The sequence below is a fragment of the Lampris incognitus genome, chromosome 20, assembly GCF_029633865.1.
Source record: "Lampris incognitus isolate fLamInc1 chromosome 20, fLamInc1.hap2, whole genome shotgun sequence".
Classification (NCBI taxonomy): domain Eukaryota; kingdom Metazoa; phylum Chordata; class Actinopteri; order Lampriformes; family Lampridae; genus Lampris; species Lampris incognitus.
This window is the reverse complement of record NC_079230.1, coordinates 28,191,252-28,219,052: the sequence shown is the minus strand read 5'-3', so window position 1 is coordinate 28,219,052 and position 27,801 is coordinate 28,191,252. Positions and strand designations below refer to the sequence as shown.

The following is a 27,801-nucleotide window of genomic DNA, read 5'->3' as shown; positions in this document are numbered from 1 at the left end:
CAGTTTTTGGTCCAGTTAAATAACTATGTTAATAACCAACAGAGCATTACGCCAGAATGCACAGAACTGACTTGTGACGGACACCGGGTCGTAGTGAACTGCGTTTAAGCTAACGGTTGCTAGCGAGCGGCGCCCGGCTTACCCGCGTGGGAGGAACCGTTGTCGCCACGGTGACCGAGAGTGGCGGGCTTTTAACGGCAGCTGCTGAGTATCCTGGCCACGGTAGTTGACGGGGACCGCTTACCCGTCCATATTGCCCCGCCATCTCACTGGACCTTGGTTCCTTTCTCAAGTGGGATACTTCTTTTGACTGCGCAGCTGTGAGTACGTTGGATCCTTTCCTCTGGTTGCTATGAGCTCCTGCGTTGCCCGCCAGTGACAGGTGCCACGCGAGTGAGGCGTTGTCGCGGGCCGATATTTCCGCCTCAGTGTTTGCCGAGCGGCGTGGGCGAATACACGATGCCGCGACAGACCGGGTGGCCGTTAGCTACCGTTAGCGGCTAACGACCGCGCTATGCTAACCTGCTGCTCGGTCGCGTAACGTTAAGTTGATGTTTGTAGACTCGCCCTTTTGGTGTTCAGCGACGAAAGCGGCCCGGCCGGACCGCCACAGCCGGGACGCGAACCCGTGTTTCCCGCACCGCGGGCGACAACGTTAACCGGTCGACTAAAGCACTGTTTCTCAACCCAGTCCTCAAGGACCCCCCCCTATCCTGCAGGTTTTCATTGTAACCCTGCATAGGTAGCCCTGCTTGTACTTACTCGACCAATCATCTCGCAGCACTTAATTATGCAAGGTGTGCAACGTCTGACAAATGTCATTGCGGATTGGGTGAATAACTACAAACAGGCACCTATTCAGGGTTGCAAAGAAAATATGCAGGATACGGGGTCCTTGAGGACTGGGTTGAGAAACACTGGACTAAAGGGTCCAACCCGTTAGCCAAGCGCTAGCGAGCTTGTTTATCCGTGCACGTTACACCGTCCCCCTCCTTCGGGATTCGCGTCCCCGCGAATCGCCACAGCCAGGACGCGAACCTGAGGCTCCCGCACCGCGAGCGACAATGTTAACCAGTCGACTAAAGCAGTGTTTCTCAACCGGGGGTCCGTGGACCCCTAGTGGTCCTTGGTGTAATTGCAAGGGGTCCGTGAAAATAAAATATCTTTAAAAAAAAGATCCTATGACATTTATAGAAATAGGATTATTTTACTCAAATGTGACTGAGACCTTTATCTACCTAAACTATAAAGGGTAACGGGACTTTTTTCTCTAATTACATCTGTTTCACAAGCGTAATTTATTGTATTTTAATAAGAGATCTCGCTCCCGTTTGCATTGTTAAAAGTTACTGAATACATATTCTGTGTTGTTACATATATCTGAAAGTTACTGAATACATATTCTGTTTTGTTACATATATCTGAAAGTTACTGAATACATATTCTGTTTTGTTACATATATCTGAAAGTTACTGAATACATATTCTGTTTTGTTACATATATCTGAAAGTTACTGAATACATATTCTGTTTAGTTACATATATCTGAAAGTTACTGAATACATATTCTGTTTTTTTACATATATCTGAAAGTTACTGAATACATATTCTGTTTTGTTACATATATCTGAAAGTTACTGCTTAAGAATTCTGTTGTGTTAACTATATCTAAGTTACAACTGAAAGCTCTTATTTTTGCCCCAAAGAGTGAATAAATGCTATAATGCAATTTAAAATGCAGTTTCTACTGTTTCTATCAAATTGCAACCCCCCCCCCCAAGATCAGGTGGAGGGGTCCTCAGGGTAGATCAAAAATACGCAGGGGGTCCAGGACCCCAAAAGGGTTGAGAACCACTGCATTCGATCCAAAACCACCAGATTCACCAAAAGCTTTTTCCCCCAAACGCAACAATCGCACTAAACAAACATAGTTAAACCTCTCACAGCCACCTCTCGCACTTTAATGCCCGCGCTTTATCCCATTGCTGCTCCTTTATTAATCTTGTCTTGCTATTGTGTACTTTATTCCATTGCTGTTTTATCCAATTGCTTTTTTTAAAATCATTCTTGTTTTTTTAATGTGTGCTTTTTATTTATTCTATTGTTGCACCACAGTGGAGTTGCACTCCCAGTTTCGTTGTATTGAAAAGTACGATGACAATAAGGGCATTCAACTCAATTCAATAAATGAAAGACACGTGTTGCACCGATGTGCCGTCCATCTCAGCCAACAGCCCCCCCCCCCCACCGAATATTCGCTGTTGATTACTACCGAAGCTTTGGACCCCAAAAAAATTGTATTCGGGACAGCCCTAAATATTATAATATACTCATAAATGCAATAAGGTGTAGTGTAGGCTATTATTAATAATAATAATATACTATACTGCCATAATATACTGTATATTGTTGTACTACATCTCACTTTATACCATATTACACTTATATTCCATACCATTTATGCTGTATTATATTGATAGTTAGGTCTACCAGGGGTCTAAATACACTACTGATGACTTACATGTATTTCTTTTTAGAAAAAAAAACATTTTCTTTTCAACCCCGAAGCTTTCTAATGCGGAACACGTGAGTGCCATGATAAAATTAATAAAAGAATAAAATTGATTTGGAAAAGAATAAATACATGATAAGAATAAATGGTTGACAAATGTAAGTGTAGGAAAATGTAGCTCTAAATAAGTTCTGATCCGTACAGAATTGCAACCTTATATTAATTTTCCAGCTTCTATTTTATTCCTATTTATATGCTGCATTGAATGGTTAATCCTGTGATTAATGTGTCGTCATTGTGGAGCTCAGTGTTCCACGTGGTTGAAACCGTGTGATAGTTGTAAACGGATGCTCCTTCTCGCCTTATCAGTCCTTTTATACCCCAGACTGAGAAGGACGTTTGTTCTTAACCCCCGCCTCCAATCCGCTGACAAGTCGCCCGGCTAGCTCAGTCGGTAGAGCATGAGACTCTTAATCTCAGGGTCGTGGGTTCGAGCCCCACGTTGGGCGCACAAATTTTTTGATTTTGTGTAACCGTTTTTAAACGTGACCGTGTTCATCCTACTACCAATACTACTTTGCTTTCAGTAATACATTTCTCAAATCCACAGATCTGTGGAAAAGTTTGTAAAAGAAAAAAATAAGTGGAAAATGTTAACACATTCTTCCCATCTTAACATTTCATTTCTTTATGAGAATGTCAGCTGTGTCGCAGTGAGCTCTTAAGTTGTAGGTCTGACACCTTTTTTGAAATGAAATCTCTGTTTTAGCTTTCAACGCATTTTTAACAGCCATATATATATGCATACACATACTATATACATATAGACACTTATGTTACGACACATAGAAGCACTCTTTTTCATATGCACATATATACAGAGATAGATATGTACAAAAAAAAACAGAAGTCCACACATCGAAACAGGAGTGTGTGTAATACAAATTATGTCTGCATTGCGTGAGTGGTACCTTGTCTCTGTGGCGCAATCGGTTAGCGCGTTCGGCTGTTAACCGAAAGGTTGGTGGTTCGAGCCCACCCAGGGACGAGCACTTCCTTTTCATAGTAGCAATTTCCACTGTTCCTAGGTAGATCAGGCAGACCTTGCTACCCGCAGCTGAATTTGGGTTACAGTGGTTTTAATTCGGGGGTGGGATTCGCCAATGGAAGGTGTCAAACATTGTGCAGGCAGAGTGAGTGGCTCAATGGATACGGCAGCAAAGCTCAAAAACGCAGATCTCACGGTGGATTTGAATTACGCAGCTAACAGCACTGATCTGCACCGGGACGTCATGAAACAAAGACCGATGTCACATGACTGTTCATACTATCTCCTAACAAGCCAAGTGGCATACGAGTAATAGCCTGTGAAGATATGACGTTAGCATGCACAATTAATGTCTCTGTAACTCGGCAAGAAGCAATACACACATACATACAATACATACAACAATGCCTGGCAGTTAAGAGATTAGATTACATTACATTCGTTATATTAATCCCTGTATGGGAAAATGTAGGTGCTACAGCAGCAGAAAGAATTAAAAGAAGAATAGACGCAAGAGAATTAAAACAAGCATACAAGTACTAAAACAAACAGTATCATAAATGTGCAGCAGTCATACAATAGTATTGATAATAATAATAATAATAATATATACCAAGTCCAGTTGCACTTGATTCAATTCCTTTGGATATTGATAATAATATCAATAAATAATAGTAATAAATAACACTAATACTGAAATAGTAAACGCAGCAGTGTGCAAGACCAGACTAAAAGTTATGCAGTTCCAGACTTGGGGGTTGGGGATCTTAAGGCACTGTTGTTGCATGGTGCGATGGCTGTTGGCACAAAGGAGTGCCTGAGACGCTTATTCTTACCCATGGGGTGGATGAACCGGCGGTGCTCTCCGCCTCCACATTTCCTCGTGGCGTGGGTGTGAGGGTAGGCCCAGACAGTCCACCGTGTAGCTTCTCCGCTAGTAGGAGGCGCTGGATAGTGCTGAACGCACTGGAAAAGTAAAACCAAACATGGGCCATCGGGGGCGACCGAGCAGTGGTAAAGTCCAAACTAATGAACTACAGGTTTAGCTCATTCGCTGAGTCTCCGTTCCCCATGATAACTCGTTGAAGTCCAGTAGTCCGTTTCAGCCCTTCCCGTACCTCCTTACTGTTGTTTTGTTGGAATTTGTCTGCCAGCCTCAAATTATAGCTATATTTTGCCCAATTTATCTGTCTCCTCATCTCCCTGCCCCTCATCTCCTCCTTATAACTTAACATTAATATCGGCTTCTTCCCATTGAGTTTTAACGTCCTTATTGAACCATGGCTTATTGTTCGGGAAAAGGAGGACCTTCTTGGTAGGTACAGTGCTATCTTGGCAGAAGCAGATATAGCCTGTAATTGAGTAGGGGAGTTCTTCAGTGGTCTCCCCATGGTCCTCGATAAGCAAGTCCTAGTCGGTGGTGATATGATAACAGAAGTAAAAGGGATGGCATGAAATCAGACAAAACATTAGTTGGACAAGTCAAGTCAAGTTGATGTATATAGCACATTTAAAACAACCGCAGTTGAACCAAACTGCTGCACAAGCTCAAAATACAATATAAAATAAGTGAGACATATGAATATAAAAATATATGTAAAGACAACAATAAAATATAGAATATAAAGTGTAAACAATAAAACATAAGAGTAAAAGTATATTTGCACAATAAAATCATGGTGTCAAGCTCAACTTGAATTGAATGGCGGACAAGGTCAACAATACAAAGAACAAGAATAATATAGCCATGAAACAGTGCAAGGAAGATGTCATGCGAGTTTGACCACGCCCCCTTTTAATGCTAAAGGGGTCTCTGTGGCGCAATCGGTTAGCGCGTTCGGCTGTTAACCGAAAGGTTGGTGGTTCGAGCCCACCCAGGGACGCGTCGTTTTCGTTGCTGTGGTGGGATCAAAAAATTTGAATTGGTCAGACCCTACATGTGACTAAACATATGATAACGTGAGTAAAACGAACGGCGAGAAATAAGGCAAAACAAGAGTTGGACAAGGTCAGCGTTAAAAAGAACAAGAATGATTTATCCGTATAAACAAAGCAGGGACGATGTCATGCGACTTTGACTACGCCCCTAAAGACGTTAAAGGAGTCTCTGTGGCGCAATCGGTTAGCGCGTTCGGCTGTTAACCGAAAGGTTGGTGGTTCGAGCCCACCCAGGGACGCGACCTTTTCGTTGCTGTGGTGGGATCAATAAAAAGTGAATTTCTCAGACCCTACATGTGACTAAACATATGATAGCATGAGTAAAAGGGAGGACGAGAAATAAGGCAAAACAAGAGTTGGCAAGGTCAGCGTTATAAAGAACAAAACCACAACCGTAGAAAGAGTGCAGGGAAACTATCATGTGACTTTGACTGTGGCGCAATTGGTTATCGTGTTCAGCTATTGGTGGTTCGAGCCCACCCAGGGATGCGACATTTTCGTTGCTGTGGTGGGATCAATAAATCTTGAATTGGTCAGACATTAGTTGGACAAGGTCAACATTACAAAGAACAAGAATGATATATCCGTAAAAACAAAGCAAGGACGATGTCATGCGACTTTGACCACGCCCCAGAAGACGTTAAAGGAGTCTCTGTGGCGCAATCGGTTAGCGCGTTCGGCTGTTAACCGATAGGTTGGTGGTTCGAGCCCACCCAGGGACGCGACGTTTTCGTTGCTGTGAACCTTGGTCAGACCTTACATGTAACTACACATATAGCACGCTCACAATTGATGGCATGAAATCAGGCAAAATATTTGTTGGAAAAGGTCAACGTTACAAAGAACAAGAATAATATACCCATAAGAACAAGAATGATATACCCATAAAAACAGTGCAGGGACGATATCATGTAAATTTGACTCCGCCCCTTTTAATGCTAAAGGTGTCTCTGTGGCGCAATCGGTTAGCGCGTTCGGCTGTTAACCGAAAGGTTGGTGGTTTGAGCCCACCCAGGGACGCGTCGTTTTCGTTGCTGTGGTGGGATCAAAAAATTTGAATTGGTCAGACCCTACATGTGACTAAACATATAGCATGAGTAAAAGGGAGGGCGAGAAATAAGGCAAAACAAGAGTTGGACAAGGTCAGCGTTAAAAAGAACAAGAATGATTTATCCGTAAAAACAAAGCAGGGACGATGTCATGCGACTTTGACTACAACCCTAAAAACGTTAAAAGAGTCTCTGTGGCGCAATCGGTTAGCGCGTTCGGCTGTTAACCGAAAGGTTGGTGGTTCGAGCCCACCCAGGGACGCGGCCTTTTCGTTGCTGTGGTGGGATCAATAAAAAGTGAATTTCTCAGACCCTACATGTGACTAAACATATGATAGCATGAGTAAAAGGGAGGACGAGAAATAAGGCAAAACAAGAGCTGGACAAGGTCAGCGTTGCAATTGGTTATCGTGTTCAGCTATTGGTGGTTCGAGCCCACCCAGGGATGCGACATTTTCGTTGCTGTGGTGGGATCAATAAATCTTGAATTGGTCAGACATTAGCTGGACAAGGTCAACATTACAAAGAACAAGAATGATATATCCGTAAAAACAAAGCAAGGACGATGTCATGCGACTTTGACCACGCCCCAGAAAACATTAAAAAAGTCTCTGTGGCGCAATCGGTTAGCGCGTTCGGCTGTTAACCGAAAGGTTGGTGGTTCGAGCCCACCCAGGGACGGGCGCGACCTTTTCGTTGCTGTGAACCTTGGTCAGACCTTACATATAACTACACATATAGCACGCTCACAATTGATGACATGAAATCAGGCAAAATATTTGTTGGAAAAGGTCAACGTTGCAAAGAACAAGAATAATATACCCATAAGAACAAGAATAATATACCCATAAAAACAGTGCAGGGACGATATCATGTAAATTTGACTCCGCCCCTTTTAGAGTTAAAAGAGTCTCTGTGGCGCAATCGGTTAGCGCGTTCGGCTGTTAACCGAAAGGTTGGTGGTTCGAGCCCACCCAGGGACGCGACGTTATCGTTGCTGTGAACTTTGGTCAGACCTTACATGTAACTACACATATAGCATGCTCACAATTGATGGCATGACGTTACAAAGAACAAGAATGATATAGCCATAAAAACAGCGCAGGGATGATATCATGTAAATTTGACTCCGCCTATTTTTGCATTTAAGGAGTCTCTGTGGCGCAATCGGTTAGCGCGTTCGGCTGTTAACCGAAAGGTTGGTGGTTCGAGCCCACCCAGGGACGCGACGTTTTCGGTGCTGTGGTGGGATCAATAAAAAGTGAATTTCTCAGACCCTACATGTGACTAAACATATGATAGCATGAGTAAAAGGGAGGACGAGAAATAAGGCAAAACAAGAGTTGAACAAGGTCGGCGTTATAAAGAACAAAACCACAACTGTAAAAAGAGTGCAGGGAAACTGTCATGTGACTTTGACTGTGGCGCAATTGGTTATCGTGTTCAGCTATTGGTGGTTCGAGCCCACCCAGGGATGCGACATTTTCGTTGCTGTGGTGGGATCAATAAATCTTGAATTGGTCAGACATTAGCTGGACAAGGTCAACATTACAAAGAACAAGAATGATACATCCGTAAAAACAAAGCAGGGACGATGTCATGTGAGTTTGACTACGCCCCAGAAGACGTTAAAGGAGTCTCTGTGGCGCAATCGGTTAGCGCGTTCGGCTGTTAACCGAAAGGTTGGTGGTTCGAGCCCACCCAGGGACGCGACGTTTTCGTTGCTGTGAACCTTGGTCAGACCTTACATGTAACTACACATATAGCATGCTGACAATTGATGGCATGAAATCAAGCAAAATATTTGTTGGAAAAGGTCAACGTTATGTAACGGGGGCAGTCCTATGGTGTTCTATGCTGGTCAGCCTGCTGCACGCCCGTCACTCTCATCGTTAGCTCTGCGTTGTGTTCTAGTTGGGTGGGGCCCCAGGTGTTGTTGGGGGGGGCCCTCAGTCTCTCATCATCATCATCATCATCATGATCAAGGAAGGGGGGGGACACACAGGACTCTATTTGGCCCACCTTGCCATTTATTTTCGAAATAACTGGTTTCCACTGCCGGTCATTTGAGCTTTGTATTGTCCTATTCAGCAGTCTAGACTAGAACGGCACATATGGGTACTTCACTCGTGTGCGTTAGAAGGAGAAACCGTCCACAGGACTCCGATGTAAGGAAGGATAAACAAGTATTTTATCCCACAGCTTGCAGTATCTTCTTACAGGGATACTCAAGGTTACGTTCTCCTCAATCAGCAAAACTGTGCTACGGTAAGAAACACGTGTGGCTCGGCTCGGTCGCTGCTTGACCTCCCCCCACAAAACAAAAATGGCCTCTCCCGCGTTCCCTCTTCCGTGTACCCACAAGACCTCTCTCTTAAAGCGACAGTACATGTATATGACGGTCGTTGTAAAACATACATAAAAGTAAATAATGACATAAAATAAAATGTAGTAAACACAAATAACAGCACACAGACAGGATTTGGTGATATTTCATACTCAAACAAAATAAAATAAAAACATTAATTTTAACCTGGTTACAGTTACAAAGAACCACAATAATATAGCCATAAAAACAGTGCAGGGACGATGTCATGTAAATTTGACTCCGCCTATTTTTGCGTTAAAGTAGTCTCTGTGGCGCAATCGGTTAGCGCGTTCGGCTGTTAACCGAAAGGTTGGTGGTTCGAGCCCACCCAGGGACGTGACGTTTTCGTTGCTGTGAACCTTGGTCAGACCTTACATGTAACTACACACATAGCATGCTGACAATTGATGGCATGAAATCAAGCAAAATATTTGTTGGAAAAGGTCAACGTTATGTAACGGGGGCAGTCCTATGGTGTTCTATGCTGGTCAGCCTGCTGCACGCCCGTCACTCTCATCGTTAGCTCTGCGTTGTGTTCTAGTTGGGTGGGGCCCCAGGTGTTGTTGGGGGGGGCCCTCAGTCTCTCATCATCATCATCATCATCATGATCAAGGAAGGGGGGGGACACACAGGACTCTATTTGGCCCACCTTGCCATTTATTTTCGAAATAACTGGTTTCCACTGCCGGTCATTTGAGCTTTGTATTGTCCTATTCAGCAGTCTAGACTAGAACGGCACATATGGGTACTTCACTCGTGTGCGTTAGAAGGAGAAACCGTCCACAGGACTCCGATGTAAGGAAGGATAAACAAGTATTTTATCCCACAGCTTGCAGTATCTTCTTACAGGGATACTCAAGGTTACGTTCTCCTCAATCAGCAAAACTGTGCTACGGTAAGAAACACGTGTGGCTCGGCTCGGTCGCTGCTTGACCTCCCCCCACAAAACAAAAATGGCCTCTCCCGCGTTCCCTCTTCCGTGTACCCACAAGACCTCTCTCTTAAAGCGACAGTACATGTATATGACGGTCGTTGTAAAACATACATAAAAGTAAATAATGACATAAAATAAAATGTAGTAAACACAAATAACAGCACACAGACAGGATTTGGTGATATTTCATACTCAAACAAAATAAAATAAAAACATTAATTTTAACCTGGTTACAGTTACAAAGAACCACAATAATATAGCCATAAAAACAGTGCAGGGACGATGTCATGTAAATTTGACTCCGCCTATTTTTGCGTTAAAGTAGTCTCTGTGGCGCAATCGGTTAGCGCGTTCGGCTGTTAACCGAAAGGTTGGTGGTTCGAGCCCACCCAGGGACGCGACGTTTTCGTTGCTGTGGTGGGATCAATAAATCTTGAATTGTCAATGTTGTCTTGCAGCGGCGTTTGACTGGCCTGGCAATGATGTCGATTGAAAGAAGAATGCTGCACAGAATGAAGACTTCCGACAGCTTTTATGACAAAGTCATCGCAGAGTTTACAAAGAAGGATCGGAGGATGGACTTCGTGTACAAATACGGTAGGACATTGTGCGTATTTTTGAGCGTTCTTTGTATCGTGTTACATAGCTGCTGCGGTTTATCCTGGTCCGCCGAGGCCGCCGCTTGTGCTCTGGTCCGCTGTGGCCTCATGTTTGTTTATTATGGGGTACTGCTGTCGGTGACATGTGTGTGTGAGTGAGTGGGTGAGGGTTGCGAAGGTGTCATTTACAGTGGTGGGAGGGGGTTGTAGCGGGCGGGCCGTCGTGCGTGCGTGCGTGCGTGCGTGCCCCGGGGTGGGGGGGACGAGGTAGCATTCCCCGCTTCAAAGGTCACCGTTCGCCACTGAGTCCGACCCTACATGTGACTAAACACATGAGAGCGTGAGTAAAAGGGATGGCGAGACATCAGGCAAAACAAGAGTTGGACAAGGTCAACATTACAAAGAACAGGAATAATATATCCGTAAAAACAAAGCAGGGACGATGTCACTCGAGTTTGACTACGCCCCCTTTAATGTTAAATGAGTCTCTGTGGCGCAATCGGTTAGCGCGTTCGGCTGTTAACCGAAAGGTTGGTGGGGGTTGAGAGGGTTGCGTCAGGTCATCGCCAGCGGCTCTTAGATAGAGAATAGTGGTACCCGGAAGCTGCTGCCCGATGAGGCAAGGAGAAACATGTCCCTGCCGGAGAGGCCCGCCGCGAGTGGCCCCTAGATAATCAGTGGCACACGGCAGCTGTTGCCTGATGAGGGAGTGAGAATTTGCGTGTATGAGTGCGTGAGTGTCCCTGCCGGAGGGGCCCTCGATGACTGACGCAGCCCCCCTCCTCTTGATTCTGCCCATGGGAACGCAAATGGTTTTCGGTGTCAGCCTCCTCCTTCGGTGTGGGTCCGTGGACGTCACTGCCAGCTGTTACCGGCTTCGTGACATCAATAACTGGCGTTTATTTTTTTTTTATATGATCTCTTCTCTATTCTGCCATAACCTCTTCATTTGTTCTACTCAGTTAGCTATTTTCTGTGCTTAGTTTTCTTTCTCAAACGACTCTTGTGTTTAGTAGGCAGCCTCTCGTTCCTAGTTTACTAGCTCCGAGTTTATTCTAGCTTAGCGATTAGCGCTACTGCATTAGCCTAGTTTAGCAGTTAGCTCTATCGCGTTAGCCTAGCTTAGCAGTTAGCGCTACTGCATTAGCCTAGCTTAGCAGTTAGCTCTATCGCATTAGCCTAGCTTAGCAGTTAGCTCTATTATATTTGAAGTCAAAGCAGCCTCGTTAAAACGATGCGTGCCGCCTGTTCCGCAGTTACAGATAGGTGCTACGTCAGTGAGTTTTTCTCCCCCAAAACTTTAATTTAAAACAAAGAGGTACACAATTGTTATACAGAGGAAAAAAAAGTTTGAACAGACCAAGAGAGTTCAAAGTCCACTCGATTTAGGTCCTCAGAGTTCAAATAAAATGTACTTTCTTTAAGATATCGAAAGTCCATCCATTATCACCTGCTCAGAGGGTCGCGGGGAACCGGTGCCTATTTCCAGCAGTCATTGGGCGGCAGGCGAGGAGGCACCCGGACAGGCCATCACACACACACACACACGCACACACACACACACACCCCTAGGGACAATTTAGTATGGCCAAGTCACCTGACCTACATGTCTTTGGACTGTGGGGGGAAACCGGAGCACCCGCAGGAAACCCAGGCAGACACAGCGAGAACATGCAAACTCCACACAGAGGACGACCCGAGACGACCCCCCCAAGGTTGCACTACACTGGGGCTCGAACCCAGGAGTTCTTGCTGTGAGGAAACCGCGTAAACCACTGCGCCAACATAACGCCAATTTTTGACTATAGAAGATAATAATAAAAAAGGGATGGTCATTATTTTTGTATAAATCATTGAAATAAACTTATAAAATCTTAATCTATAACCAACGATGGTGTCATGTGAGTAGTTTGACTATTCCCTTTTTGATGTTCAAGTAGTTTCTGTGGTACAATCGGTTAGCGTGTCTGGCTGTTAACCGACAGGTTGGTGGTCAGGGCCCACCCACCTGGAGACATGCTCTCGAAACCTTTCGGTCAGTGGTCCCTGGCGGGTGGTATTCGGCCTGCTTGACACATTACTGATCGGGGGTTTAGCCATGCGATAGTCATACATGGCCTTGTGATGCTTTCTTAACAGGTTTGTCGTGTTGCCCCGTGTTGTAGCTACGGTAACAAGGCACGTTCTGCACATTACCTGACTCTCTGCAGCAGCTTCTATCCTAAATCCAGAACAGCTCCAGACAACCGACGTACTGCTCCTCTTTGAAACTAAAGTCACCTCTTCAGTGTTCGTTTCTGCTGAGGCCATTTTCACAAGATAGTAACGTTACTGCTAAAGTCAAGCGTAGCGTGGTAAGTTGCTTTCTTCACAGTTCTCACTCACATGTCACGTGAGCGTAGGGTAGCGTGTGTGTTCGTGAACCTTATGTGGTCATGTGTTTCCGACCCTCTGATTGGTTAGATTATGTAACGTTTAAAAAAACACTTTTATTTTAATCGCAGCCTTTGCGATTTGAAACTTGGTACTATTACATCGCGATTTCGGTTTCAATTCGGTTAATCATTCAGCCCTACTTTAAGGCTAAAGGAGTCTCTGTGGCGCAATCGGTTAGCGCGTTCGGCTGTTAACCGAAAGGTTGGTGGTTCGAGCCCACCCAGGGACGGGACGTTTTCGTTGCTGTGGTGGTATCAGCAAATCTTGATTTGGTCAGACCCTACATGTGACCACACATATAATAGCATGAGTTAAAGGCATGGCAGGACATCAGGGAAAACATTAGTTGGGCAAGATCAACTTTACAAAGAACAAGAATCTACTACTACTATCTTCGGCTGCTCCCGTTAGGGGGCGCCACATCGGATCATCCGTTTCCATCTCTTCCTGTCTTCTGCATCTTCCTCTGTCACACCAGCCACCTGCATGTCTTCCCTCACAACACCCATAAACCTCCTCTTTGGCCTTCCTCTTTTCCTCTTCCCTTGCAACTCCATATTCAGCATCCTTCTCCCAATATACCCAGCATCTCTCCTCCACACATGTCCAACCCATCTCATTCTTGCCTCTCTTGCTTTGTCTCTAAACCGTCAAACTTGAGCGGTCCTTGAATATAATCCTGTCCTTCTTCGTCACTCCTAGTGAAAATCTTAGCATCTTCGACTCCGCCACCTCCAGCTCCACCTCCTGTCTTTTTGTCAGAGCCACTTTCTCCGAACCATTCAACATAGCTGGTCTCACAACCATCTTGTAAACCTTCCCTTTAACTCTTGCTGGTACCCTTCTGTCGCAAATCACTCCTGACAGACTTCTCCACCCACTCCACCCTGCCTGCACTCTCTTCTTCACCTCTCCCCTGCACTCCCCGTTACTTTGGACAGTTGACCCCAAGTATTTAAACTCATAAAAAACAAGAATAATATAGCCGTAAAAATAGTGCAACGATGGTGTCATGTGAGTAGTTTGACTATTCCCTTTTTGATGTTCAAGTAGTTTCTGTGGTGCAGGGCCCACCCACCTGGAGACATACTCTCGAAACTTCTCGGTCAGTGGTCCCTGGCGGGTGGTATTCGGCCTGCTTGACACATTACTGATCGGGGTTTTAGCCATGCGATAGTCATACATGGCCTTGTGATGCTTTCTTGACAGGTTTGTCGTGTTGCCCCATGTTGTAGCTACGGTAGCAAGGCACGTTCTGCACATTACCTGACTCTCTGCAGCGTCTTCTATCCTAAATCCAGAACAGCTCCAGACAACCGACGTACTGCTCCTCTTTGAAACTAAAGTCACCTCTTCAGTGTTCGTTTCTGCTGGGGCCATTTTCACAAGACAGTAACGTTACTGATAAGGTCAAAGCGTAGCGTGGTAAGTTGGTGTCTTCATTTACTGTTCTCACTCACATGTCACGTGAGCGTAGGGTAGCGTGTGTGTTCGTGAACCTTATGTGGTCATGTGTTTCCGACCCTCTGATTGGTTAGATTATGTAACGTTTAAAAAAAACACTTTTATTTTAATCGCAGCCCATACGATTTGAAACTTGGTACTATTACATCGCGATTTCGGTTTCAATTCGATTCATAATTCAGCCCTACTTTAATGCTAAATGAGTCTCTGTGGCGCAATCGGTTAGCGCGTTCGGCTGTTAACCGAAAGGTTGGTGGTTCGAGCCCACCCAGGGACGGGACGTTTTCGTTGCTGTGGTGGTATCAGCAAATCTTGATTTGGTCAGACCCTACACGTGACCACACATATGATAGCATGAATTAAAGGCATGGCAGGACATCAGGGAAAACATTAGTTGGACAAGGTCAACATTACAAAGAACAAGAATAGAGGCTCCGCGGTGGTGTAGCGGTCTAAGCATCGGCTTTGTGTCGATGCAGTTGCCCACTGGGGACCGGGGTTCGCGCGTCGGTCTCGTCAGATCCGACTATGGCCGGACTCGATGAAGCAGCAATCATTGGCAACGCTGTCTTCAGGAGGGGGGCGGAGTCGGCTTGTGTTCGTCACATGAATGCGTCTCTGGGTGTGTCGGGGAAAATCAGTGGTTCGGCCTGGATTCGCCTTGTCACGAAAGTGGGGAGGCGTCTCCTCTGAGACTGCCGGCCGGAGAGATGCAGTTGGCGAACGCATGCAGTTCGAGGGTGGGTGTTTGAACTACAATAGGGATCGATTGGCCACTAAATTGGGGGCAAAAGGAAAAAAAAGATCAGAAATAACATTTTTTTAAAAAGAATAAATTAAACGGCCTGCCATAGTCTCTCACACATCAGAACACAGCATAACGAAGCCTCCATGTCCAATCAGCTTCTCTTTCACAATAGAATGTTGCCTGTTACCATGGATACGCCACATGCCACAGTATAATCTAGCGACATTTCTCCAAAAATCATCAATTTTCGCTAATATTCAAAAAGAAAGTACCGCGAAAAGTGATCGGTTCGTTAAAACGTTACAATCTCCAGGTGATGAGCAAATAATTTTAACTTTCAGTTATTGCACCCTGATTGAGTTTCGTGTTGCTTTTTAACCTCATAAATAGTCATCGGGCACCACTGGGCTGTTGGGAGAGAGGGTTGCGTCAGGTCATCGCCAGCGGCTCTTAGATAGAGAATAGTGGTACCCGGCAGCCGTTGCCCGATGAGGCAAGGAGAAATATGTCCCCGCCGCGAGTGGCCCCTAGATAGTCAGTGGTACCCGGCAGCTGTTGCCTGATGAGGGAATGAGAATGTGCGCGTGTGACTGCGTGAGTGTCCCTGCCAGAGGGGCCCTCGATGACTGACGCAGCCCCTCTCCCCTTGATTCTGCCGATGGGAACGCAAATGGCTTTCGGTGTCAGCCTCCTCCTTCTGTGTGGGTCCGTGGACGTCACTGCCAGCTGTTCCCGGCTTCCGGCTTCGTGACATCAATAACTGGCGTTTATTTTTTTTTATATTATCTCTTCTCTATATTCTGCCATAACCTCTTCATTTGTTCTACTCAGTTAGCTATTTTCTGTGCTTAGTTTACTTTCTCAAACGACTCTTGTGTTTAGTAGGCAGCCTCTCGTTCCTAGTTTACTAGCTCCGAGTTTAGCCTAGTTTGGCAATTAGCGCTACTGCATTAGCCTAGCTTAGCAGTTAGCTCTATCGCATTAGCCTAGCTTAGCAGTTAGCTCTATAACCAACGATGGTGTCATGTGAGTAGTTTGACTATTCCCTTTTTGATGTTCAAGTAGTTTCTGTGGTACAATCGGTTAGCGTGTTTGGCTGTTAACCGACAGGTTGGTGGTTGGAGCCCACCCACCTGGAGACATGCTCTCGAAACTTTTCGGTCAGTGGTCCCTGGCGGGTGGTATTCGGCCTGCTTGACACATTACTGATCGGGGTTTTAGCCATGCGATAGTCATACATGGCCTTGTGATGCTTTCTTAACAGGTTTGTCGTGTTGCCCCGTGTTGTAGCTACGGTAGCAAGGCACGTTCTGCACATTACCTGACTCTCTGCAGCGTCTTCTATCCTAAATCCAGAACAGCTCCAGACAACCGACGTACTGCTCCTCTTTGAAATTAGAGTCACCTCTTCAGTGTTCGTTTCTGCTGAGGCCATTTTCACAAGATAGTAAAGTTACTGATAAGGTCAAAGCGTAGCGTGGTAAATTGCTTTCTTCACCGTTCACACTCACATGTCACGTGAGTGTAGGGTAGCGTGTGTGTTCGTGAACCCCATGTGGTCATGTGTTTCCGACCCTCTGATTGGTTAGATTATGTAACGTTTAAAAAAAGCACTTTTATTTCGCAGCCTTTGCGATTTGAAACTTGGTACTATTACGTCGCGATTTCGGTCTCAATTTGGTTAATCATTCAGCCCTACTTTAAGGCTAAATGAGTCTCTGTGGCGCAATCGGTTAGCGCGTTCGGCTGTTAACCGAAAGGTTGGTGGTTCGAGCCCACCCAGGGACGGGACGGGACGGGACGGGACGTTTTCGTTGCTGTGGTGGTATCAGCAAATCTTGGATTGGTCAGACCCTACATGTGACCACACATATGATAGCATGAGTTAAAGGCATGGCAGGACATCAGGGAAAACATTAGTTGGACAAGGTCAACATTACAAAGAACAAGAATAGAGGCTGTAGTGGTCTAAGCATCGGCTTTGTGTTGATGCAGTTGTCCACTGGGGACCGGGGTTCGCGCCTCGGTCTCGTCAGATCCGACTATGGCCGGACTCGATGAAGCAGCAATAATTGGCAACGCTGTCTTCAGGAGGGGCGGAGTCGGCTTGTGTTCGTCACATGAATGCGTCTCTGGGTGTGTCGGGAAAAACAGTGGTTCGGCCTGGATTCGCCTTGTCAAGAAGGTGGCGAGGCGTCTCCTCTGAGACTGCCGGCCGGAGAGAGGCAGTTGGCGAACGCATGCAGTTCGAGGGTGGGTGTTTGAACTACAATAGGTATCGATTGGGGGCAAAAGGAAAAAAAAGATCAGAAATAAATTTTTTTAAAAATAATAAATTAAACGGCCTGCCATAGTCTCTCACACATCAGAACACAGCATAACGAAATCCAGAACAGCTCCAGACAACCGACGTACTGTTCCTCTTTGAAACTAAAGTCACCTCTTCAGTGTTCGTTTCTGCTGAGGCCATTTTCATAAGATAGTAACGTTGCTGATAAGGTCAAAGTGTAGCGTGGCAAGTTGGTGTCTTCATTTACTGTTCTCACTCACATGTCACGTGAGCGTAGGGTAGCGTGTGTGTTCGTGAACCCCATGTGGCCATGTGTTTCAGACCCTCTGATTGGTTAGATTATGTAACGTTAAAAAAGCACTTTTATTTTAATCGCAGCCTTTGCGATTTGAAAATTGGTACTATTACATCGCGATTTCGGTTTGAATTCGGTTAATGATTCAGCCCTACTTCAATGCTAAATGAGTCTCTGTGGCGCAATCGGTTAGCGCGTTCGGCTGTTAACCGAAAGGTTGGTGGTTCGAGCCCACCCAGGGACGGGACGTTTTCGTTGCTGTGGTGGTATCAGCAAATCTTGAACTGGTCGGACCCTACACGTGACTGCACGTGTGATAGCATGAGTAAAGAATATGGCAAAACATTAGCAAGGTCAACATTACAGAGAATAGTATATTTGTAAGAACGAAGCAGGACGATGTCATGACAGTTTCACTACGCCGCTTTTAATGTTGTAAGAGTCTCTGTGGTGAAATCGGTTAGCGCGTTTGGTTGTTTATCGGAAGGTTGGTGTTTCGAGCCCACCCAGGGACGTGACAATTTCGTTGCTGTGGTGGTGGCAGTAAGTCTCGTCTTGGTCACACCCTGCATGTTACTTACACAGCATTTATTTGTCATTGCCTTATGTGCATGTCTTATCCATAAAAGGGAACGAAATTACATGTCACATGGACCTCAGTGCCACATAAAAACAAATAACACGCAATAAATATTAAAAACAAAAATTGCATTAAAAATAAAAATTGCCACAGACCTAAACAACACAAGCACACCTGACACGGACAGTGAGTAAGAAGGTCAAAAAGTCATTTTGTTGAAGGTCTGTAAGTGTTCAGGTTGTTGAGGAACCTCACAGCCTGAGGAATGAAACTGTTGCACAGTTTGGTGGAGGCACGACGGATGCGTCTGTACCTAGAGGGTGACGTGGATGTGGGAAGGATGGGTGGGGTCCTTCACGATGCTAAAAGCCTTCCAGGTGCACCATGCATCATAGATGGCCTGGATGGATGGGAGAGCAGTTCCTATGAACTTTCCAGCTGTCTTCATTCTCCGCTGTAGGGATTTGCAGTCGGATGCCTTTCAGTTCCCATGCCAGACAGTGATACAGCTGGTCAGAAGGCTTTCTATGGTGCCTCTGTAGAATGTGATGAGGGTAGGTGAGGGAAGACTCGCCTTCTTCATACGCCACAGGAAGTGAAGACGCTGCTGGGTCTTCTTGGAGAGCGCAGTGACATGTGAGGACCTTGAGAGGCCCTCTGTGAACTCCCAGGAACTTAACACTGCTGACTCTCTCCACGTCCATACCGTTGATGGTCAGAGGGTAATGGTGGGCGCTGTTCTTTCTGAAGCCAATAATAACCTACTTAACTTTTCCTACTATTTAGGGTGAGATTGTTGTTTTTGCACCTTGCCACCAGTTGATCCACCTGTGCTCTGTATGATGATCCGTCGTTGTTGCTGATGAGACCTGCCACTTTAGTATCATCAGCAAATTTTATAATGAGGTTGGAGGTGGATCATGCTGTGCAGTTGTGAGTCAGCAGGGTGAACAAGAGCGGACTGAGCACACAGCCCTGTGGAGTGCACAGTGTTCAGTGTGATGGTCCTGGGGGTGATCTTGCCAATTTGCACTGACTGTAGCCTCCCCGTGAGGAAGTCCAGCACCCAGTTGCAGAGGGAGGTGTTCAGGCCCAGCTGGCTCAGCTTTCTGATCAGGTGTTGTGGTATGATTGTGCAAAAAGCTGAGCTGAAGTCAGTGAACAACATCCCCACATAACTGTTCTTTCTCACCAGGGGGGATAGGGGTGGATGAAGAGCAGAGCTTATGGCATTGTCTGTGGAGCAGTTAGCGCGGTATGCAAACTGGAGAGGGTCCAGAGTGGAAGGGAGGCTGGACTTGATGTGCTTCATGACCAGCCTCTCAAAGCACTTCATGATGATGGGAGTCAGTGCAATGGGGCGGTAGTCATTTTGGCAGAACACAGGGGACTTCTTTGGCACTGGTATGATGGTGGTAGACTTGAAACACGTGGGGATGACTGCCTAGGACAGCCAGATGTTGAAGATGTCAGCAAGGACATCTGCCAGCTGCTCAGCACAGTCCCTGATTGCGCGGCCTGGGATTCTGTCTGGACCCGCAGCTTTATGTGGGTTGACTCTGGAGAGGGTCTTTCTCACATCATCTGCAGTCACCTGCAGAACCTGGTAATCCATCAGGGATGTAGCTTTCACCACCATTGTTCAGTCTCTAATATCGTGTGTAGAAGTCATTCAGTACATCTTGGAGGGTATGCGCACTGCCACAGGTCTGAAGAGGTAGCTTGTAGCCAGTGACGGCCTGGATGCCCTTTATAAAAACAAAGCAGGGACGATGTCATGTGAGTTTGACTATGCCCCTTTTAACGTTAAAGTGGTCTCAGTGGCACAAACGGCTAGCGTGATTCGGCTGTAAACGTAAATGTTGGTGGTTGGAGTCCACCCAGGGGCAGTCATTTTCGTTTCTGTGGGGGTATCAGTAAATCTTGAATTGGTCAGACCTTACATGTGACTACACATGTGAGAGTATTAGTAATAGGGATGGCATGACATCAGGCAAAACATTGGTTGGACAAGGTCAACATTACAAAGAACAAGAAAGCGATTACTGTAAAAAACAGCGCAGGGACGATGTCATGCGAGTTTGACTACGCCCCTTTTAATGCTAAAGGAGTCTCTGTGGCGCAATCGGTTAGCGCGTTCGGCTGTTAACCGAAAGGTTGGTGGTTCGAGCCCACCCAGGGACGAGATGTTCTTTGTTTTTGTTTTCTTGCTGTAGTTGTATCAGCAAATCTTAAATTGGTCAGACCCTACCTGTGATTAAACATATGCTAGCATGAGTAAAAGGGATGGCATGAAATCAGGCAAAACAGTAGTCAGACAAGGCCAGCAGTACAAAGAACAAGAAAACTAACCGTAAAACAGGGAAGGACGATGTCATGTGACTTCGACTACGCCCCTTTTAATGCTAAAGAAGTCTCTGTGGCGCAATCGGTTAGCGCGTTCGGCTGTTAACCGAAAGGTTGGTGGTTCGAGCCCACCCAGGGACGTGACATTTTCGTTGCTATGGCAGGATCAGTAAATCTTGAATTGGTCAGACCATACACGTGACTACACATATAATAGCAGGTACCAACTATGTAGACCTTTGTGTTTTGTTTTCAATATTGACAGTGATTGATATTATAGCTGAGTTTTAGGTGAAGTCTTAGAATGTAAAGGCGACGAGAGTTGTTCTGGTCCATTATGTGCAAGGAAAAGAAGTCCTTCGAGCCGGAGTCGAACCAGCGACCTAAGGATGTCCATTGCTGTTTACCTACAGTCCTCCGCTCTACCAACTGAGCTATCGAAGGGCCATGTGTATGTTTTGTTCATAATTTTCTTGACTGGTTGGTGTGGTAAAAAAAAAGAGGAAAAGAAACAGACTGAAAGCGTTGCATTTATATATTTTTATTATATGAAATCATATAATTTGTTTACATGTTACTCATTAGTGATGAATTAGTCATTCCGTAGCAAATATCTAAATTAAATTCATGTATTTGGCAGAAACTTTTATCCTCTAACAACAAAAAACAAAGAAGAGAAGCATACATTTTTGTTGTGACCAAACTTTTATTTTCAATCAGCCATCAGTGACTCCCTCCATTCATTCATTCAACAGTTACTATAGACAATGGCAGAAAACATATACAGAACTATAAACAGAAACAATAATGTCTGGTGTCCATGCCTCTGGGGGATAAAAGGAGTAGAGAGGCGCTAGCCCAGTGTCCTTGCCTCTGGTAGTGAGGTAGAGGCGCAGTAGCCCAGTGCACACCATCAACCGATGGGTGAAGAAGCGGTCTGATGTCGGTGTCTGGTGGTAATTGGGGGCTGAGACAGGGGGCTCGTATCACAACTTCAAATTCGAAGTGAAAGAGGGTGTTGGCAACCCACCTCTACTCGAGCACAGAGATGGTCTTGCTCATCTCACCCGGCAGCCAGAATGAAGCTGCAGCTCCAGCAGTGGCTGGCTGAACTCCTCCAGACTCATCCAGTTTGGAAGACAAAAAAAAGAAAATTAGTTCACTGCATTACTAAAGATGACTTAGAGTCAGACCCTCATTTTTTGTTGGATTATCCTGTTATCAGACTATTGGAGAGGGATACACAATGCCCTACACTACAACCTATTTCTAAATGTGACATACCCCTAGAGAATAAGACCAGGGTCCAAATTTTAACTTTTTTTTGTTGGGGGGGGGATTTCTCCCCAATTGTATCCGGCCAATTACCCCGCTCTTCCGAGCTGTCCCAATTGCTGCTCCACCCACTCTGACTATCCGGGGAGGGCTGCAGACGACCACACGTCTCCTCCGATACATGTGGAGTCACCAGCATCTTCTTTTTCACCTGAGAGTGGGGAGTTTCGCCAGGAGGACGTAGCGCGTGGGAGGATGACGCTATTCCCCCCCAGTTCAGGCGCCCCGACCAACCGACCCACCAGAGGAGGCGTTAGTGCAGCGACCAGGACACATACCCACATCCAGCTTTCCACCCGCAGACACGGCCAGTTGTGTCTGTAGGGGCGCCCGATCAAGCCGGAGGTAACACGGGGATTCGATCGGCGATCCCCGTGTTGATAGGTAACGGAATGGACCGCACTCTACCCGGACGCCCCCAAAATTTTAACTCTAATTAACGGTCACGGCAATTTGCATATGAAACTGATCGCTGGTTTCTGTTGTGACGCAACTGTGTCGGTTTTGGTCGCCAAACAACTGTGTTCTTTATAAGATTTGTGATACCTGCAGTCAGCTGAGACCGACAAAGTCACTTAGATAAGTGATAAAATGTTTCTCCCATTAAGCTGTGTCCAGATGAACTAATTCGACTTTCCCGTATTTCCTTACCTGGATTATTAAGCAGGCGTCAAGACATGTTGAGTCATTTCAGCAAGGATTGCCTTAAACGGCGCGTAAAATAGCAGACTACAGGAACCACCTGAGATTCAGCCTCGGGTGCAAACAGCATGATTACACCTAAGAGCCTGCAAATGAAATCTTCTGTCAAGGGCCACCGAGCTAGCAAGATCCTCCAGAAGGCACCGAGCCAACTGTTGAGCGAACGGGGGAGACAAACTAATTTTACCGTCAACGCTTTGAAAGCCAAAGAGGAGCAGATCCAACAGAGACTTGCGTTGCATCTAGATCAGACCATTGTCCAACATGTAATTGAGTTCACGGAGAAGACTCGTGTAGCACAACACGGAAAGTCGAAAACCAGGCAGCAAAAGAAGTTTGACCTACTTGTTGCACGCCAGAGACAACAGACGGTGACCTCAACGGCAGACAAAGAGATGGATTCCCGAAACACGCTGGTGATTTGGACAAGTGGGTGAAGAATCTGTCCGATAGACAACTCACCCAGAGGGAGAAAGGGACTGAATTTTGCTGTCACGCCGACATTTATTCCCGATAGTGGAACTGATCATAGCCACGGAATCAGCTCAGCGATCTGTAACAACATCACAGACCCAGAAGCGGAGAAAATGCAGACGAAAGTTTCAACCTTGCTCAACAATGCGGAGCTGCCACCGTCCAACCTCAGCAGAGATGAGAGGAATGCACTCACGACTGACAGTAAGGACAATAATATCATCATCCTTCCGACGGACAAAGATAGGTCCTTTTTCCCTGCATTGTTTTATTAAACCATCATCATCGGCGGTCACTTGGGGTCGAGTGTGGCTGACCTTTAGGATACCTGCGCGTGATAGCTTTTTATGTGGAGTGGCTGATGCGCCTGCAGCTGTTGTGGTTACACCGCCCCGAGCTGCCTCCTCGGCACGTTCAAGCCACCCCCCCAGCTCGGACGTGCCGGAAACATCCGAGCGCTCGGTTCGCGCTCTGAGGAGACGAGCGCTGCGCTGCACCAGGTGTTTGCCATCATCTACCAGGCACACCTGCGGCAATCAGGCAGCCCTCTACAAGAAGCCTCCCAGAACGTCTCTCAGTGTTTCGACGTCCTGAATCCTGCGATAAAGCTCTGACGAGCCTATTCCAGGGGCTTATTCCTTTTCTCGTGCCTATTCACACGCTATTGTTTTGTTTCTCTGTATCCAACTCCTGTGTTTTTGTTTTTTTGCGTATGTTTCGTCTCGCTGTTTTTGTTTCCCTCAAGACCCACTCTCCGCGACTTCCACGGCTCCCCGCGTCTCCCTCGCTCCTCGTCCCCAGCGACCATCACGTTTTCCCCGGACCTCTCCAGCGATCTCCCTCCGCGTCTCTCTCCCTGGACCCCTCCCTTCGGACTTGACTTCCTGGATCTCGGACCCGGACTTCCTCGGACAACCCCCACGCTCTACGAATTCGGACTTTGGTAGCCAGGCGCACGCACATCGTCACAACAACCCCCACCTGAGATTCCCCTGTTATCATCCCTGTGGCAGTGTTGTTTATTTTCCTGCATTAAAATCGCCTTCGGGTTTTTTTGGTGCTCTGTCTGTCCGTCCTTTGGGTTTCGCTACACTGGCCTCCATTCGTGAGACGTAACAGCAGCCCCCACACGATCCTTGGCAGGGGTGGCTAGAGTCCAATGGCATGGACAACCAAGACGACTATAGGGACACCCTCTGTTGCAGCCTTCATCCGCCTTCACTGCTGTTGTGACCCGGAGACATGTTCCGCCGTTGAGGTCTTTGTTGGATCGCGCTTTGTCTGGAACCTCTCCCTTGACTTATCCGCCTTGGGTGACCCTACCAGGATCCAAGCTCCGGCTGGCACAGTTCTTGGGATCATAAGTACACATAAGCTTCTCCACCACAACAAAATGGCGATCCAGGAGAAGATTTATTAAATCAAACTATCATGAGAAAGTCATGACATTGTGACTTAAATACTCATGGGCCTCTGAAACGAGATCCAGGTAGTAGGTACACGAAAAAGGTGATAGGTTGTCTGAAGCTGTTAGAAAAGGACAATGTTGTCGACAGAATTTTGTAGCATAGTTTATACCCGGGGAAGCTGTAGCTAGTCTGTATGTTTTACCTACGATGCATAAACGGGATGTCATTGTGGTCTATTGTTGGTACGATTAACCCAGTGACCTATAACATCGCTAAGTTTCTGACATCTGTTAACCCACTGGTAGGCAGTAATGAACATCACATTCAGAACACTGTGGATTTTGTGGAAAAGGTAAGGGACATCATTATGGAGGCAGATGAAACAATGGTCTCTTATGATGTTACGTCTCTCCTCACGTGCGTTCCTGTTGAAGCAGTGGAGGTGGTAATAATACATTTTATTTGTGGGCGCCTTTCAGAGCACTCAAGGACACCTTTTACAGAATAGTTTAAAAAAAACAAGCAGCACTGTATCAGACAGCATAAAATCAAAACAAAGCAGGGTAGACAAAAAGTTAATACAACAGATAAGTATAAAAAACTCATCTGCACAAAACTCGAAAGAAGCGTGGATCAGACTGAATATGCCAGTTTGAAAAGGTACGTTTTGAAGTGGGATTTGAAGGTTGAAAGAGTCAATATTGCGAATGTCTTATGGGAGAGAGTTCCATGAGCTGGGGCCAGAATGACTGAAGGCTCTAGACCCCATGGTAGTCAAGCGGGCCAATTTTGTAGTGAGTTGTAGAGCAGAAGAGGATCTGAGTGCGGGAGGGTGTGTGGATATGGAGTTCAGAAAGATATGGAGCTAGGTTATTAATGGCTTTAAAGGTGAGGAGCAGGATCTTTAAGGCAATACGGTATTTAACAGGGACCCTATGGAGTTGCTGAAGAATAGGAGTGATATGATCTATGGAAGGAGTTCTGGTAATGATACGGGCACCTGAATTCTGGACCAGTTGAACTTTATGAAGATACTTGAGGGGAAGACCAAATTGCAGTAGTCAATACGGGATGAAACCAGCGTGTGAATCAGTATAGCGGTGCTGTTCGGTGTAAGTGACGGGCGAAGATGTTTAATATTGCGTAGGTGGAAGTATGCAGCTCAAGTAACATTGTTGATGTGAGCTTCAAAAGATAATGTGCTGTCCAAGATGACACCCAGACTCAACCTCAGGCAATGGAGGAACTATGGAATTGTCAATAGTTGGGGGAAAAACTATCAGGTTTAGCCAAAGTAGATTTAGTACCTACTAAGAGGGCCTTGGTTTTATCACTATTAAGTTTGAGAAAGTGGTATGAAAACCAGGATTTAATTTACAGTAAGCAGTCAAAGGGAAGTGGGTGGAAGAGCGGAGGCAGGTTTGGTGGCTATATAAAGCTTGGAGTCATCCGCGTAGCAGTGAAATTGAATGTCAGATTTCCTGAAAATGTGGCCAAGAGGTAAAAGGTAAATAATAAATCGGAGGGATCCCAATACAGAGCCCCGGGGAACACCAGTAGTAACAGGGAAGGACTGTGATCTCAAATGTTTAAGTTGGACAAACTGAGTGGGGCCAGAGAGATATGATCTAAACTAGTCAAGGGGGTGCCAGTTATTCCAATGGAAGCTAGGCTCTCTAAGCGGATGTTATATGAGATGGTATCAAAGGCTGCACTCAGGTCAAGAAGGACAAGTATGGTTAAGAGCCCAGAGTCAGCTGCCATCAGCAGATCATTGGTGATTTTATTCAAGGCTGTCTCCAAACTGTGCATGGAGCGAAAACCGCACTGGAATTGTTCAAACAGATTGTTGTGCATCAAGTGAGCGTGTACCTGAAATGCGACGGTTCTTTCAAGTGTTTTAGAAAGAAATGGTAACTTTGAGATTGGGCGAAAATTATTCAAATTTTTGGGGTCTGCACCAGGTTTCTTGAGTATTGAGTTATTGCAGCTGTTTTGAGAGACGATGGAACAAGCGTGTCTTCTTATCCATGCACGTTACACTACCCCCCTCCTTCGGGAAGCGCGTCCCCGCGCTTAAGCATATCAGCTCCTTCGCGCCTCAGGGCGGATACGCTTCCGATGGCCTTACGGTCGCTCCATCCCACTTCTGACACCAATGTAGCGAATTCGGGGGACAACGCAACCACAGTAACTGCCGCGGCCGGGAAGCGAACCCGTATCGCCCGCACCGCAGGAGACATCGCTAACCGCTCGACTAAAGGGTCAGATCCGCCAGCCAGCGGCCAGCGTGTCTACTTATCCATGCACGTTACAGTATTTTCCAAACACTGTGTCTCAGTTGCTTTCAAACCCCAAAACATGCTGCGCTAGAAGTTGGTCCACCCCAAGGATTGGGTCCCCTGGCACAAACAGTTATATAGTGTACTGTGGTGATACACATTTGAGGGTAGATTCACCAGGGGCTGCTGCTCCTTTAAGGCAGGCATTCAGAGTGCTGACGTAGGCACTGCTTAGTGTTTCCGGGGGAGCCATGTTTGCAGCAGCCTAGCGGTTAGCTGGCTGCCACGAGAGATTGTGCTGTATCGGTGTTGTTTTGTGTGGCGAGTAAACGGAATTGACTCGACTCGATCTCTTCGTCTCCTCATCCTGCACTCCCATAGTACGGATGATTGCCGTGGGTTTTACATCGGGGAAACCAAACAGACACTTGCCAAGATGGCACACCACAGAAGAGCTAACACGTCAGGCCAGGACTCCGCAGTCTACACCCATCTACAGGTCAGTGGCCACTCTGAAGGATGAGGATGTGCACATCATTGATAGGGGAGGGGGCGGGGACGCAGGTTTTAAAGGGTAGTCAAAGAGACCGTCAAGTATGTGAAGAGCGAACGACCATTCCTGAACCGAAAGGGGGGGGGGGGTTAAGAGTACATTTGTCACCATCTTACAGTGCTGTGCTTGCACCTATTCCCAAATCCTCTGTGAATAGTACACATTGTCATTTAAATTCTAAATAATGGTCACAGCAAGTGGCATATGAAACCAATCATTGTTTTCGGTCGCTATGCCGCTGTATTGTTTATAAGGGTGGGTATACCTGCAGTCAGTTAAGAATGAAGAGGTCACTTAGATGAGTGATGAAAAGTTTCTCTCTCAGTAAACATTGTGTCCAGATGAACTGATTCAACTCTCTGTGATTTTCTTACCTGGATTATTGAGCATGCATAAAGACATAAACATATGATAGCATGAGTAAAAGGGATGGCACGAAA

The 27,801-nt window shown here is 46.1% G+C and overlaps 20 non-coding genes across 20 annotated transcripts; 19 read left to right on the top strand and 1 right to left on the bottom strand.

Annotated features, from left to right (window-relative positions):
- The first annotated feature begins 2,947 nt into the window (after nucleotides 1-2,947).
- Nucleotides 2,948-3,020, top strand: trnak-cuu (transfer RNA lysine (anticodon CUU)). Its single transcript has one exon. It is a non-coding gene; the product is annotated as a tRNA-Lys (tRNA).
- A 465-nt stretch (nucleotides 3,021-3,485) lies between these two features.
- On the top strand, nucleotides 3,486-3,559 carry trnan-guu (transfer RNA asparagine (anticodon GUU)). The gene has a single exon. It is a non-coding gene; the product is annotated as a tRNA-Asn (tRNA).
- A 1,809-nt stretch (nucleotides 3,560-5,368) lies between these two features.
- trnan-guu (transfer RNA asparagine (anticodon GUU)) lies at nucleotides 5,369-5,442 on the top strand. The gene has a single exon. It is a non-coding gene; the product is annotated as a tRNA-Asn (tRNA).
- Nucleotides 5,443-5,662: 220 nt separating this feature from the next.
- On the top strand, nucleotides 5,663-5,736 carry trnan-guu (transfer RNA asparagine (anticodon GUU)). Its single transcript has one exon. It is a non-coding gene; the product is annotated as a tRNA-Asn (tRNA).
- Nucleotides 5,737-6,145: 409 nt separating this feature from the next.
- Nucleotides 6,146-6,219, top strand: trnan-guu (transfer RNA asparagine (anticodon GUU)). The gene has a single exon. It is a non-coding gene; the product is annotated as a tRNA-Asn (tRNA).
- Nucleotides 6,220-6,443: 224 nt separating this feature from the next.
- On the top strand, nucleotides 6,444-6,517 carry trnan-guu (transfer RNA asparagine (anticodon GUU)). Its single transcript has one exon. It is a non-coding gene; the product is annotated as a tRNA-Asn (tRNA).
- A 217-nt stretch (nucleotides 6,518-6,734) lies between these two features.
- Nucleotides 6,735-6,808, top strand: trnan-guu (transfer RNA asparagine (anticodon GUU)). Its single transcript has one exon. It is a non-coding gene; the product is annotated as a tRNA-Asn (tRNA).
- A 345-nt stretch (nucleotides 6,809-7,153) lies between these two features.
- On the top strand, nucleotides 7,154-7,227 carry trnan-guu (transfer RNA asparagine (anticodon GUU)). The gene has a single exon. It is a non-coding gene; the product is annotated as a tRNA-Asn (tRNA).
- A 228-nt stretch (nucleotides 7,228-7,455) lies between these two features.
- Nucleotides 7,456-7,529, top strand: trnan-guu (transfer RNA asparagine (anticodon GUU)). The gene has a single exon. It is a non-coding gene; the product is annotated as a tRNA-Asn (tRNA).
- A 169-nt stretch (nucleotides 7,530-7,698) lies between these two features.
- Nucleotides 7,699-7,772, top strand: trnan-guu (transfer RNA asparagine (anticodon GUU)). Its single transcript has one exon. It is a non-coding gene; the product is annotated as a tRNA-Asn (tRNA).
- Nucleotides 7,773-8,182: 410 nt separating this feature from the next.
- Nucleotides 8,183-8,256, top strand: trnan-guu (transfer RNA asparagine (anticodon GUU)). The gene has a single exon. It is a non-coding gene; the product is annotated as a tRNA-Asn (tRNA).
- A 921-nt stretch (nucleotides 8,257-9,177) lies between these two features.
- On the top strand, nucleotides 9,178-9,251 carry trnan-guu (transfer RNA asparagine (anticodon GUU)). The gene has a single exon. It is a non-coding gene; the product is annotated as a tRNA-Asn (tRNA).
- Nucleotides 9,252-10,172: 921 nt separating this feature from the next.
- On the top strand, nucleotides 10,173-10,246 carry trnan-guu (transfer RNA asparagine (anticodon GUU)). The gene has a single exon. It is a non-coding gene; the product is annotated as a tRNA-Asn (tRNA).
- Nucleotides 10,247-13,038: 2,792 nt separating this feature from the next.
- On the top strand, nucleotides 13,039-13,112 carry trnan-guu (transfer RNA asparagine (anticodon GUU)). The gene has a single exon. It is a non-coding gene; the product is annotated as a tRNA-Asn (tRNA).
- Nucleotides 13,113-14,550: 1,438 nt separating this feature from the next.
- On the top strand, nucleotides 14,551-14,624 carry trnan-guu (transfer RNA asparagine (anticodon GUU)). The gene has a single exon. It is a non-coding gene; the product is annotated as a tRNA-Asn (tRNA).
- A 2,185-nt stretch (nucleotides 14,625-16,809) lies between these two features.
- On the top strand, nucleotides 16,810-16,883 carry trnan-guu (transfer RNA asparagine (anticodon GUU)). The gene has a single exon. It is a non-coding gene; the product is annotated as a tRNA-Asn (tRNA).
- Nucleotides 16,884-17,850: 967 nt separating this feature from the next.
- trnan-guu (transfer RNA asparagine (anticodon GUU)) lies at nucleotides 17,851-17,924 on the top strand. Its single transcript has one exon. It is a non-coding gene; the product is annotated as a tRNA-Asn (tRNA).
- Nucleotides 17,925-20,370: 2,446 nt separating this feature from the next.
- On the top strand, nucleotides 20,371-20,444 carry trnan-guu (transfer RNA asparagine (anticodon GUU)). Its single transcript has one exon. It is a non-coding gene; the product is annotated as a tRNA-Asn (tRNA).
- Nucleotides 20,445-20,673: 229 nt separating this feature from the next.
- trnan-guu (transfer RNA asparagine (anticodon GUU)) lies at nucleotides 20,674-20,747 on the top strand. Its single transcript has one exon. It is a non-coding gene; the product is annotated as a tRNA-Asn (tRNA).
- Nucleotides 20,748-20,961: 214 nt separating this feature from the next.
- trnay-gua (transfer RNA tyrosine (anticodon GUA)) lies at nucleotides 20,962-21,050 on the bottom strand. Its single transcript is given in 2 exon segments — nucleotides 20,962-20,997; nucleotides 21,014-21,050. It is a non-coding gene; the product is annotated as a tRNA-Tyr (tRNA).
- Between the last annotated feature and the right edge of the window lie 6,751 nt (nucleotides 21,051-27,801).